This window comes from Hylobates moloch, unplaced genomic scaffold (genome assembly GCF_009828535.3).
Source record: "Hylobates moloch isolate HMO894 unplaced genomic scaffold, HMol_V3 SCAFFOLD_1, whole genome shotgun sequence".
In the NCBI taxonomy this organism is placed as follows: Eukaryota; Metazoa; Chordata; class Mammalia; order Primates; family Hylobatidae; genus Hylobates; species Hylobates moloch.
Genome location: NW_026652276.1, coordinates 180,839,568 through 180,853,687, shown reverse-complemented (window position 1 = coordinate 180,853,687; position 14,120 = coordinate 180,839,568). Strand labels below are relative to the sequence as shown.

Genomic DNA, 14,120 nt, shown 5'->3' with positions numbered 1-14,120 from the left:
CTCCTGAGTGACTCCTGGGTAAATAATGAAATTAAGGCAGAAATAAAGCTTTGAAATCAATGAGAACAAAGACACAACATACCAGAATCTCTGGGACACAATTAAAACAGTGTTTAGAGGGAAATTTATAGCACTAAATGCTCACATCAGAAAGCTAGAAAGATATCAAATCAATGCCCTAACATCAAAATTAAAAGAGCTAGAGAAGCAAGAGCAAACAAATCCAAAAGTTAGCAAAAGACAAGAAATAACTAAGATCAGAGCAGAACTGAAGGAGATAGAGACACGGAAAACCCTTCAAGAAAATCAATGAATCCAGGAGCTGTTTTTTTTTTTCTTGAAAAAATCAACAGAATAGATAGACTGCTAGCTAGAATAATAAAGAACAAAAGAGAGAAGCATCAAATAGACACAATAAAAAGGGATAAAGGGGATATCACCACTGACTCCACAGAAATACAAACTACCATGAGAGAATACTATAAACACCTCTATACAAATAAACTAGAAAATCTAGAAGAAATGTATTAATTCCTGGACTTATATACTATCCCAAGACTAAACCAGGAAGAAGCCAAATCCCTGAATAGACGAATAACAAGTTCTGAAATTGAGGCAGCAATTAATAGACTATCTATGAAAAAAATCCCAGAACCAGACGGATTCACAGTTGAATTCTACCAGAGACACAAAAAGGAGCTGATACCATTCCTTTCGAAACTATTCCAAACAATTGAAAAGAACTGTCTCCTCCCTAACTTATCTTATGAGACCAGCATCATCCTGATACAAAAACCTAGCAGAGACACAACAAAAAAAGAAAACTTTAGGCCAGTATCCCTGACGAACATCGATGCAAAAAACCTCAATAAAATACTGGCAAACTGAATCCAGCAGCATTTCAAAAAGCTTATCCACCACAATCAGATTCTTTTGTCCCATGGGGTGCTCACTTGATGTGGTGTTCCCCTTCCGCTAGGAATGGGGCTTCCTGAGAGCCAAACTCTAGTAATTGTTTTTGCTCTTCTGGATCTAGCTACTGGGCTCCAGGCTGGTGCTGGGGAGTATCTGCACAGAGTCCTGTGATGTTATCTGTCTTCAGTTCTTGCAGCCATGGATACCAGCATTTGCTCCGGTGGAGGTAGTAGGGGAGTGAATTGGACTCTGTGAGGGTCCTTGGTTGTGTTTTTGTTTAGTGCACTGGTTTTGTGTTGGTTGGCCTCCAGCCAGGAAGTGGAGGTTTCAAGAGTGCATCAGCTGCAGTCTTATAAGGAGGTTGCAAACTTGCCCTAGGGACACCTGGCTATGTATTCAGGTTTCTCAGGTGGTGGGCAGGGCCATAGAGCTCCCAAGAGATTATGACCTTTTTCTTTGGCTACCAGGGTGGGTAGAGAAAGACCACCAGGTGGGGTCAGGGATAGCCATTTAGTATATTCAGAAGCATTTTATTCTTGTTGATGCTCTTTTAAATGGAATTGTTTTCTTAATTTCACTTTGGATCACTTGTATATAGAAATATAATTAATTTTTCTATATTGATCTTGTACCCCACAACTTTGCTAAATCTATATTAGTTCTAATAGTATTTTAGTGGATCCTTAGAATTTTTTATAAGGTCATGTCATTTGCAAATAAAGATATATTTTTTTTCTTTCCAATCTTGATGTCTTCAAGAGAATTTTGATGGTGGAGAAGAACCAGGTACCGTCAGCTAGCTGAAATCGCACAGCAAAAGACATAAATTGATGGTTGAAGTTCTGATTAAATGAATATCAGATAGGTGCATTGCAAATTCTGTTTGAAGCAAAGTTGCTGAATTTTACCTAGGGTTCCTTAAAATCCCTCTGTTTAGAAATGTCATTAATCTAAGAGTTTGAAAAGAGACTGAACGAACCTTCAGTGGAAGCAGATCAAATTAGGTTATAGGTTCACAGGGGCATTGAACTTATAAGACCATAATATATATTTTACTGGCATAGCCAGAAGATTAAAATAGATGGCATCGTAGTATCATGCCATATTGACAACATGTACATATATGTGAGTATATAAGGATAATTAATTTTACAAAAAGTCATCAAAATTAGGATGGCAAGGAAGCAACCATGACCAAAAAAAAAAAAAAAATCTTACAAGATTTCCTTTTTTCTGCCAGATATTGTTGCTCAAAACCAGTTTCAGCAACGTATCTATCTCATAGTTTAGGTAAAATGTAAATAACTACCATACATATAAAACCCATATTGCAATAGAGGTTCTAAGACATTACCCAAGAAATTGTAAAACTAACTTTTATGGTTGTCATTTTTAGACAGAACTTTCAAGCATATCCTGTAAGTATAACATGTTACTTTTTCTTGCCAATAATTTCCAGTAATTTCTCTTCACTTTTACCTTTGGAGGCAGTATGAGGAAATATTTGAAGTTATACTACCACAAGATGCCCTACAAATTATTTTTTTCTCTGGGTACTTCTTGGCAGCTGTCTGCATGACATGTGATACACTCTAATCCAATCCTAGGGTTTAATAAGTCCATTTCATGGTTATAACATTAAGCTTTCATGAAACTCTGCAAGGAGAAATGGGTAAAACTCACCCAGAAGATAAATGTATAAGTTTTGGTGGGGAATCTACATTTTCCTGTTGCTGATAGTTTTAATTTACCAGACTGACTTCCTTTTAAATTACAAAATTTTTAAAGTTTCATCCAAATCATCGAAATAGAACTTAATTCTAAACTTAAAAAAAGTTCAACTTTACATAATATTAGTCTTCCCCCAACCCCAGTCTAAAGAAGAATAGACCACATTTAATATTAATAAAGAAAAAAATGCCTTCTATTTGCACATCAAATGGTTAAAGCACTCTTCACACATTATCTTGATCTACTCAAAAATCTTGCACCTTAAATTAGTGGCTATTTACAATTTTTAATAGATCCTAAATTCCTCAAAGCCTAATAGTGTGTTTTTAATTTGCTTTTCTTTTCTTTTAAAATTATGTCTTTAAAAATTTATACTTCAATGTTTCACAAAATGTGTGGCAAAACATTATTGCAGCATCCCTTACTGTACGTTCATATCTATCCATTTGACTAAGCATAGAGGTACCAATCTGTTAGATGATTATAAAGTCTCTTCTTAACTTGCTTATAAGACTCATCTCAGATTTATCCATTCTACATTAAGTAGGTTTTAATTAAGCTACTATGAATTTAATTAGCTAGTGCTTCTGGTAAAAAAATATAGCTGCTGAGAAAAAATTGTATAGCTGCTGATAGCTTGTAGCCAGCTTGGCAGCTCATGACTGTGCTGTGGTGTGCCCTGCTTGGCATTAACAATTTCAGAGAATGTTAGCATCAGATGAGATCACTCTGTCACCAAACTGGAACAAGACAACACACCACAAATGCAAACATCACAATGACAAATATCCTCTCCCGGCAAATATTAATAACTACTGCTTCTTCTCCAGTGACAATTCCAGCCCAACTTAGCATCTCCCACCTCCTAGACAAATTAATAGGATACTCAATTACAAATTGGTTCTGCTACTTGACAGTACCTAATTCCAAACAAACCAATAGTTCCTTAAACTTTCCCTCAAATTATCCAGAATAAGATTGAATTTATAATCATCCTATCATAAGTCCCTCTTACTTAATTCCCTCTGCACAATTTCCATGGTGCATGATTTTCCTTACTGTAGCAAATTAATATACATAAATGTGTTTGACTATAATAGGTATGTTTCTGGTGGTCTTTGGGTAGTGGGATTCATATATGCAAACATACACATATTTGGCCATGTATATTTAGAGCTACGTGCAATGACAGAGGGAGATACAGATACAGACAGAAAAAAAATATGCCACTTTCCTGGAAAGAACTTATCAAATATTTAACAAGTGCTAGATGAACAACTGGACACTTGAACAAAATTAGTGGAGAATAGCAATTTTCTGGCCAACACATTATAATATAACTAGGATTGGGTGATTCTGTATGATTTGAAAGAGATGGCGAAGCAAAAAAACCCTATACGAGCTTTGAATTTTAAGAAAGTGAACGTCTATTCCAGGAAAGCATTACCCTTTAAATGCTGCAAAATCTTGGAAAAGCACAGTTTTCACTCCCCACTACTCTGGTGCTTTATGAAGAGCTGATCTTGAGCCACTGGAGGCTCCCTTGGAAGTTTCTTCTTCACTTCTTATTCAGGTCTGTTAAAATTTTGCTATTTTCAAATATGATGTTTCTTTGTTCCTAATGTTTCTGTGTAACTGTAGTCTTTCGGGCACACAATGAGGAAACTGGCCTTCAGACCTTATTTTACCACTCAATATTTGTAGCCACTGTGCTCAAATAGTCTTTTCAGTCAGGTCTCATTTCTCATTAGTTCCAGGCCAAGCCGAGGACTTCAGTCCAATTTGCTGGGAGTCGTGGTGCCATTTTGAATTCTCAGACCCTTTCTGCTTCCATCAATTTGGTTTGTCATACAGACATCTGGTGGACGAGATGTTTGGTCCCAAACACTTCATCAGCAGGCTTCACTTCAAATCACTCACCACTGTAGATCAAACAAATGGTTGCCAATAAAGTGTTTGGCTATTTGAACTCTTGTTTTTGTTTTTTTCTTGTTCTCCACAGCTTCACCAATCTTAACTAGTTTTCTTCAACCTCCCAAGAGCTCTCAAATTTTCTCAAGACTCGAGTCACAAGAACAAATGCAGATTTATATGTCAGTAATAATCAATCAACTTAGATTGTGCCTATGTATGTATTAATTTTAATCCTTGATTAATTTTACTGGTTCAGCTAATCTAGGTGGACTTTATGAACAGATACAGTCTTATGTAGAAGCAAATCCAGTATTTTTCTTTAAACTGTGAAGAAAATTGAAACTGTTACAGGAATAAAAGTCGTCTAACTAATAGAAAGCTGTGAAATATACTTGTAGCACAGATTTTGTTTTTGAGTCCACCTACGTTTGTAGCAAAGATTTCAAAGGCATTAACTTTTTTTCTTCATAAATTAAATGGGCAACCCATTCTTGATTAATTAATTAATACATTGTAAATGAAAGGACTTAAATGATTTTTACATTGTAAAGGGTTCTGAATTAGTATTTACCTTTATAATTATCTCTCATGTTAAAGATTTAGGCATCAGTAAATGAAGCTCCGTAAGATGTGTACACGGAATGCTGACAGTGAAAAGTCTAGTAAAATGGTAGCTTCTCTAAGAAATGCACTCAACTAGACTATATCAGAAATAACGTATCCTATTGGATTTATAATTATTAAATAAACCATTTAAAAGAAGACACCATTGTTTACTAATATGCAGTAAAAATGGGAAAATACAAAACAAACAGCAGTCAATAGGTTTTTTATGAAATAAAAGTTAAATAGAATCAGTTCTTGGGAAACAGAGAAAACTTATTAGATATTCCTGTGACAGTAAAGATGGTATAACAATATGCCAGAGGCATAAGACACTTTCTAGTTGATTTTAAATACTGTAGTTTTATTTTCTCATTCCATACTTTTAAATAATACTACACAGAGAATGTAGTGGGCTCCTTAACTACACTAAATGTAAAACAGAAGCATACTACTGAAGTAGGCATTTTTTAAAAAATTATCTTCCCAGTCAGGATAACTTTTCTTCATCTCAAATTCTTATATGTACTGCAGACATACTAAGATGCAACTGTTAGGAACGTATTAATAAAAAAAGTAAACAGTAAGAGTGACACCTTTTGTCTAATGAGTGTTTTGTGCCTTCAGTTCTATCTTGCTAGGTCATTAAACCAGAGAGAGAAGAAAGACGCCTGTGTTTTTTGAGACACAAACTAAATAAAATTTCTCTGAGGTCAGGAGAAATGAGGGTGACCAATTGAGAACTATCACCACCACATTTTTCCTTAGATAAAGGGATTCATCATTCTGTTGTAACTTCATCTACACCATGGAATACTACGCAGCCATAAAAAAGAATAACTTCATGTCCTTTGCAGGGACATGGATGAAGCTGGAAGCCATCATTCTCAGCAAACTAACACAGGAACAGAAAATCAAATACTGCATGTTCATACTCATAAGTGGGAGTTGAACAATAAGAACACATGGACACAGGGAGCGGAACATCACACACTGAGGCCTGTCGTGGGGTGGCGGACCGGGGGAGGGATAGCATTAGGAGAAATACCTAATGCATGCAGGGCTTAAAACCTAGATGACTGGTTGATATGCATTTTTATAGATAGCAAATTGGAGAACAAAAAGCACAATGGGTTTTTCTCTGGAGCAAATTATCCTGCTACACAATGGTGGTTAAAATTGATAGCATTCTTGTAAAGGAATCGCCTCAAATGTCTCTGTTAAAGACCCCAAGCAACTGCTGGCAATTAAATGAACAATTTTATAATTTTGTTCTAGAGGACAAATTAAAGTTTAAATAAATGTAGTGTGCATCAATACATTTATTTAGAACAAACCAGTTTTAACCTGAGTCAAACTTGAGCTCCTATTTGAGAAGTTTTCCTAATATAGCCAATAAAAGAGTTTTGATTAAATTATATTATCTTGGTAAACACTCATAGCCATTTAACGTTTTTCTCTGTATAAAATGAGTGTTGCAAAAAAAGCCAGTTAGACACTTGTTTTATTTTCTCATGTTTATGATATTTGTAAGATATTTCAATAAATTTGTATATATGTAAGAATATATATGTACTATTTTTACAAATAAGAAAAATATGAAAGCTCAGAACAAAAAGGAGATTAAGTTATCTACTAAATTCTTGCTGGGTATGCAATCTTCCTGAAAATTATTACCTTGAGTCCTTTCTGCCTATTGTATTCCTTGAAAACCCTTCACCCAGGGTTTCTTAGCTAATTAAAGGTACAAAATAATTACTGATACCAATCATCTTTGTTCTGCATAAATGTCTTTTGTCTTAATTTTAGGTCCTGGGGTTTACTGACCAGTGTGGATGCTTTGTTTGCAACTTTTAAAAGCCAGTGTATTTAAAACTAATTCAGGAAGCATGTTTAAAAACGCAGATTTCTAGGAACCACACTTAGAGATTCTAATACATTACGTCTGTAGAGGCCCTAGGAATCCGCATTTTAATTTGTACCTGCAGCTGATTGTGATGTAGGCCCACAAGCAAAAATTAAGGAAACTTATGGATACTTCGTAAAAGTGATAAAGAGTTGGGCAAATAAAGTAAGTTAAATAGTGTATTGTTTCATGGCCCAGTAGTTTCTTAAATTTTATAGTAGAGGTTTGTTCTTCAACAGGACCTTCGCAGTTAATATAAATCTGAAGGTTGAAAGCACCTATAATTCATGAGCAAAAAAGGGAGACCATCACACCTTTTCCCCTTGGTTCACTGTTAATTTGATCAGAGAGACTTAGAGGGATGTCAAATGGCCAAAATTTTAATAGCAATCACTGGCTTCTGATTGGCGTGTTAGAACTGGTGCAGTATGCCAGTAATCTTAGGTGAGTGAGCACTTTCCCAGACAGATCTCTTTGCCACTTTAGGCCATTAGTATCTATGCACAGCCAGGTCAGGAATTGCACATATAGCAGGTTGGAGCTGTGATAGGAAGTGACTGAAGTCACCCAGTAGGAAACTAGAGGCATTAATAAATACTGTTAGCTGATCAAACTTGATATGCTAAAATTTGCTATTTCAGAACATTTTGAGGTTAAAAGAAAAATTAAAAAGCCATATCTTTGAAGGCAACTGAGTTTATGATTAAATTATGCTTTAAATTGTGTGTGTGTGTGTGTGTGTGTGTGTGTGTGTGTTTTCTGTTACTAGCACTCTGACCAAGTCTGAATTCACCAATAAAAAAGGGATAATGATGCCTATTGTGTAAGACTGCTGTGAAGATTAAAAGAGGTCAAAAACGAAAATATGCTTGGCAGAGCACCAGGAAAAATATGTGTACAATTTTATATGTATTTTCTTCCTCGTTCCAGTTTGTTTGCTATGAATACATTTTTAATCTCTTTCCTCAATTTCAGCTTGTGTGTCTAAATCTCCTTTTCACTTTTATTCAAAAAAGATTATCGGTAGTTTTTAAAAATGTGCTAGGGAATAATAAGAATATAAAAGAAAATTGAATTGTAGCCTGTTGTAGACAGGATTTTTGATACTTGTTTTCTGTCATATAAACAGTATTTATTTTCCCTTTGACAACTTTTGAAGCAAATGTTCAAATAAACCCAGATATATTTTATAGCTATTGAGTGCTGTTAATTTCACTTATATATTATTAGAAATAAATTTATACTATTTTATTTGAAAATTATAACATACACTTAAATATAATTTTACACATTTGTGCTGAAAAACACATATTTACATTTTATTATGAAAATAGGACGTATAAGAAAGAAAATAAGTAACTTTCTAAATGCACTTGTTTTCTATAAGATGAAGTCAACTTTCTCACTAATCATTTTTGATTTTAGATTTTTCACTTATGACTTTCCTTGGTTTAAAATGACTTAGAGCTCATTTTTTAAAGACACAAATATGCTTTACGTAGGTGATGTTATTCTATTTGCACAGAGCCATTTAACAACCGCAATAAAGAATGATACAAAAAGTTTAGATTAAAGAAAGTTTGTCAGGTTTGTCAAAGATCAAATAGTTGTAGATATGCGGCATCATTTCTGAGGGCTCTGTTCTGTTCCATTGATCTATATCTCTGTTGTGGTACCAGTACCATGCTGTTTTGGTTACTGTAGCCTTGTAGTATAGTTTGAAGTCAGGTAGCGTGATGCCTCCAGCTTTGTTCTTTTGGCTTAGGATTGACTTGGCAATGCGGGCTCTTTTTTGGTTCCATATGAACTTTAAAGTAGTTTTTTCCAATTCTGTGAAGAAAGTCATTGGTAGCTTGATGGGGATGGCATTGAATCTATAAATTACTTTGGGCAGTATGGCCATTTTCACGATATTGATTCTTCCAACCCATGAGCATGGAACGTTCTTCCATTTGTTTGTATCCTCTTTTATTTCATTGAGCAGTGGTTTGTAGTTCTCCTTGAAGAGGTCCTTCACATCCCTTGTAAGTTGGATTCCTAGGTATTTTATTCTCTTTGAAGCAATTGTGAATGGGAGTTCACTCATGATTTGGCTCTCTGTTTGTCTGTGATTGGTGTACAAGAATGCTTGTGATTTTTGTACATTGATTTTGTATCCTGAGACTTTGCCGAAGTTGCTAATCAGCTTAAGGAGATTTTGGGCTGAGACAATGGGATTTTCTAGATATACAATCATGTCATCTGCAAACAGGGACAGTTTGACTTACTCTTTTCAAGAAATGGGGAAAGGATTCCCTATTTAATAAATGGTGCTGGGAAAACTGGCTAGCCATATGTAGAAAGCTGAAACTGGATCCCTTCCTTACACCTTATACAAAAATTAATTCAAGATGGATTAAAGACTTAAATGTTAGACCTAAAACCATTAAAATCCTACAAGAAAACCTAGGCAATACCATTCAGGCCATAGGCGTGGGCAAGGACTTCATGTCTAAAACACCAAAAGCAATGGCAACAAAAGCCAAAATTGACAAATGGGATCTCATTAAACTAAAGAGCTTCTGCACAGCAAAAGAAACTACCATCAGAGTGAACAGGCAACCTACAGAATGGGAGAAAATTTTTGCAACCTACTCATCTGACAAAGGGCTAATATCCAGAATCTACAATGAACTCAAACAAATTTACAAGAAAAAAACAAACAACCCCATCAAAAAGTGGGCAAAGGACATGAACAGACACTTCTCAAAAGAAGACATTTATGCAGCCAGAAAACACATGAAGAAATGCTCATCATCACTGGCCATCAGAGAAATGCAAATCAAAACCACAGTGAGATACCATCTCACACCAGTTAGAATGGCCATCATTAAAAAATCAGGAAACAACAGGTGCTGGAGAGGATGTGGAGAAATAGGAACACTTTTACACTGTTGGTGGGACTGTAAACTAGTTCAACCATTGTGGAAGTCAGTGTGGCGATTCCTCAGGGATCTAGAACTAGAAATACCATTTGACCCAGCCATCCCATTACTGGGTATATACCCAAAGGAGTATAAATCATGCTGCTATAAAGACACATGCACACGTATGTTTATTGCGGCACTATTCACAATAGCAAAGACTTGGAACCAACCCAAATGTCCAACAACAATAGACTGGATTAAGAAAATGTGGCACATATACACCATGGAATACTATGCAGCCATAAAAAATGATGAGTTCGTGTCCTTTGTAGGGACATGGATGAAACTGGAAAACATCATTCTCAGTAAACTATCGCAAGGACAAAAAACCAAACACCGCATGTTCTCACTCATAGGTGGGAATTGAACAATGAGAACTCATGGACACAGGAAGGGGAACATCACACTCCGGGGACTGTTGTGGGGTGGGGGGAGGGGGGAGGGACAGCATTAGGAGATACACCTAATGCTAAATGACGAGTTAATGGGTGCAGGAAATCAACATGGCACACTGACATTTACCTAACTAAATATAACAAAAAAAAAAAAAAAAAAAAAAAAATAAAAAAAAAAATTATTATATATTGGTAAAAATATTTCATGATAAGAAGTTGAATATTTATACAAATGATAGCCTAAGAACAACATTTGAGGGGTCATCAGTTTAACTTAAATCCTTTTCAAGTACATTTGGTTACTAAGATGAAAGAAAAGGCTTTCATCTGAAGACAGTTTCAGTTTCTGAAGTTGTCCCATGCAATTGACTTCTCTACATTGTTGTTATGATGAATTTCTAATACAGCCTTAATATTAGGTTGGTGCAAAGGTAATTGTGGTTTTTGCCACTTACAATGAAGAATTCAAAAATCATCTGATTATGATGAAATTTAAAACCCTTCAGGTATTAAAACACAGGTAAAATTATAAACTCTCTTGGGGATCTGAACTTACATTTTAACTCTGATGTAATTTAAGTTCTCCCAACTTAAAGTACCTTTTAAAATTAAAACATTTGTTAGAATATTCTAAAATCAAAATCTATAATGAAAAGAGCCAAACTACATGATTATTAAGACCTACAATGTTTCATTGTAGAAATAAGGGAAAACTGGCTGGTGAATCTGCCATTCACCTACCAGCTTTTGTACTAATTAGGAAATTAAACTCAGGACTTGCCAGCAGTGTTGCTTCATTTAAAACAAAATATGAAAACAAATGCATACATGAGAAACTTGGGTAGACCCAATTGAGTAGAAGACATTGACTGAATAGTCACTCCTTTTCATCAGATAGGGATGCATTTATTATATTTGTATTCTCTACTCTCTACATTTGAAAAATATTCCTAGTGAAGAGTATTAACTTTAAAAACATGACTAAGAATGATGTTTGCTTTTTTTTTTTTTCTCAATTCATGTTGCCAGCTTCTAAAATGTCTAGGTACAGTTAGGTTATTTATAAGAAGTGATGTATCCTTAGACCATGTTATGAATTATGTCTCTGGAGAGATAGAGAGTTGACCAAAAATGGCAGAAGGTTAGAATAATAAGTATAAGTTTTTGAAATTTTTCATCATTAAATATTTTCTTTGAGTACCACAGTCTTTTTTTTCTTCACTTCTTTTAGTATGGAAATTGATAATTTCTTTTAAAACAAGTGTGGCTGCATGTAATTTAATACTATAATTCAACTCTTTATAAATTTTTATCATGTGTTCCTTTCCAAAATTCATGCATGTAAGATTACAAATGTGTATATTCTCAGCCAATTCTGCTATTTCCTACATAATATTTATGAAAGACTTATTGGCAAATGTGATCTATAATGTAGCTCACCTAATGTACAAGATGTAATACTTGGCTAAAAAAATATTTTTAAAATAAAAATATTTACTATTCTTTCATGAACTGAAATGTAATGTTATAAAATACTTGTATATGTTGACTACTAGGAAGGTATAGAATAAAGTTGGAAGAATGCAGGCGTTATTGAAAATAGACAAATTTTCAATAAGCTTCCAAGAATAATGCAGATATCTACATTTTCTTCATTTTAAGAACAAGAATCTTATTTAACTTGGTTGAATGAACATAACGCCTCGGGGATATCATTTTAGTGTCACTTCATGTCAAACCAATACATTAAAACCAGTGTTCCAAATATTCTAACCCATTCAAGCAAAAAACATTCACCAAAGTAAAATGCAATGTAAAAGGTACTATAGTGTAGTTTCAAAGTAACAACTATCCTATGGTTAGTCACATGAATATTTAGAATAAAGGAAAAAGTAATGAAATGGAAACATGTAGAGAAAAAGAACTCTGAATATCCCTAAATGTGTACAAATAACAGTCAATTTCTAAATAACGCAAACTCATATATCAGTCAATAACAAGAAGTTTTGGTTGATAGAAAAAGAAGGAGTCCTAATATAAAATTAATTTCTTTTGTTTTTTTTTAAATTTGTTCCCTAGATCTGTTTTGTGGAAAGGAAAGGAGTGACTCTACTGAACATCTGTAATACCCAGCTGCACACTGGCATTTCGGTAAGATTTGATTGATGGCATACTTGAATGTAGATTTACAAATGTGGCCCAAGGCTAGTTTTCCCTTATTTCTACAACGAAGGACTGTAAGTCTTAATATTAAGTGTTTACTGGAAAGGAGAACAAGAAAGCAGTTTCTACCAACATGCAGCGAATAAAAACAGGTGATTTAATCAGTATTACTACCTACCCATAGGTCCCACAGCTTATTATAGATATTCCAATCATGAAATACTAGCTACTCAATAGTACAGAAAAATTGACTTAAAATAGCCTACCAGTGCTATTGCCCTAGTGCTGTCAATTGGATACTTTCAAAACTTCTGTTTTGTCTACTAATCCTTTTGTGGGGTTTTTTTTGTATGTTTATTTGTTTTACATATGGGTGCTCTCTTTGTTAAAATTTAAAAGGTATAATGTAACATGGTTTGATTAGAGCCTTCTAAAACAGCACATCGAAAGCCTTATGGTCTAGAAACTGTTTATGAGCTTGAGAATGGTTACAGAGTAATAAACACTTTTTTTGTACCTTTGCCTAAAATCTGCATATCTGTCTATACAAAAAAGAAAATCTTGTTGATTCTGTTTTCAAACCTATTAAATTAAAGGGAGAGATTGCAACTAATATTTGGTATTTTTCCACAGAAGTTTGAAAGGATGGCTAAACTTTACCGTAAGGTAAATAACAACACAGTAAAATCACAGTTGAAATTGACAGATGTGGAAAGGTGAAATCCATGTTGTTAATTTGCTGGAATCACTTAAACTTTTAGACATATGCCTTTACTTCCATCATTGAAAGACTTTCCCATTTACGTAGCAAAATCTGATATTTTTAAGAGATCAGCTTACCAGAACTATTATTTATTTAACAAGAGAAAAAGATAATCCTAATGTAAGACTGTACTTCATTTTAAAATGGCCCAAATTCTTCATCATGTTTTGATTTGTATCCCAATAATGTCAAGAATACCTCTTAGCCCTTATAAAGAGATTACTCATAGTTTTTCTCCTTAGTGTTCCTCATGGAAGTTTACCTTATTGGACATATTATGCTCTTCTTATTTCTAGCCAATCTTGCTTTTTTTTTAATGCTATTTGATAATATAGATAATAATAATAATATGACTACATAGTGGCATAGCTCTTTTAAATTAGCAAAGTTTTCTTGTAGACGTAATTTAAAATTATAATCACATAAATTGTATAAAATATATAGAATAGGAACGTATATTCAAAGTAGCCCCATAAATGGATCAAATTTATTAGCTAGATAATAGGTAAGAAAGAGCCGGAGTTGGAACTCTGAAAGCCTAACTCCAAGCTCAGAGATTCTTCCAGGTTGACTCACCATGAGTGGCTTCCAAAGCATGCTTCATATACGTTTTCTATTCACTTATGTAAGTATCTCATAACTTTACTGAATATAAATTAGAAAGTATATCATCAAATGTGATCAGAGACTCTACGTGATCAAAATATGGATGAAATTAGAGAGAATCTCTCTAAAAAATTTTTGTCCAGAAACATAAATATCCA

The 14,120-nt window shown here is 34.1% G+C and overlaps 1 long non-coding RNA gene across 1 annotated transcript in view; it reads left to right on the top strand.

The window, feature by feature from the left end:
* The window catches only part of LOC131380784 (uncharacterized), a 115,814-nt gene extending 103,233 nt beyond the window's left edge, over window positions 1-12,581 (top strand). The window contains exon 5 of the long non-coding RNA XR_009208977.1: window positions 12,510-12,581. This is a non-coding gene — a long non-coding RNA (uncharacterized LOC131380784). The remainder of the gene's footprint in view (window positions 1-12,509) is intronic.
* The last annotated feature ends 1,539 nt before the right edge of the window (window positions 12,582-14,120 follow it).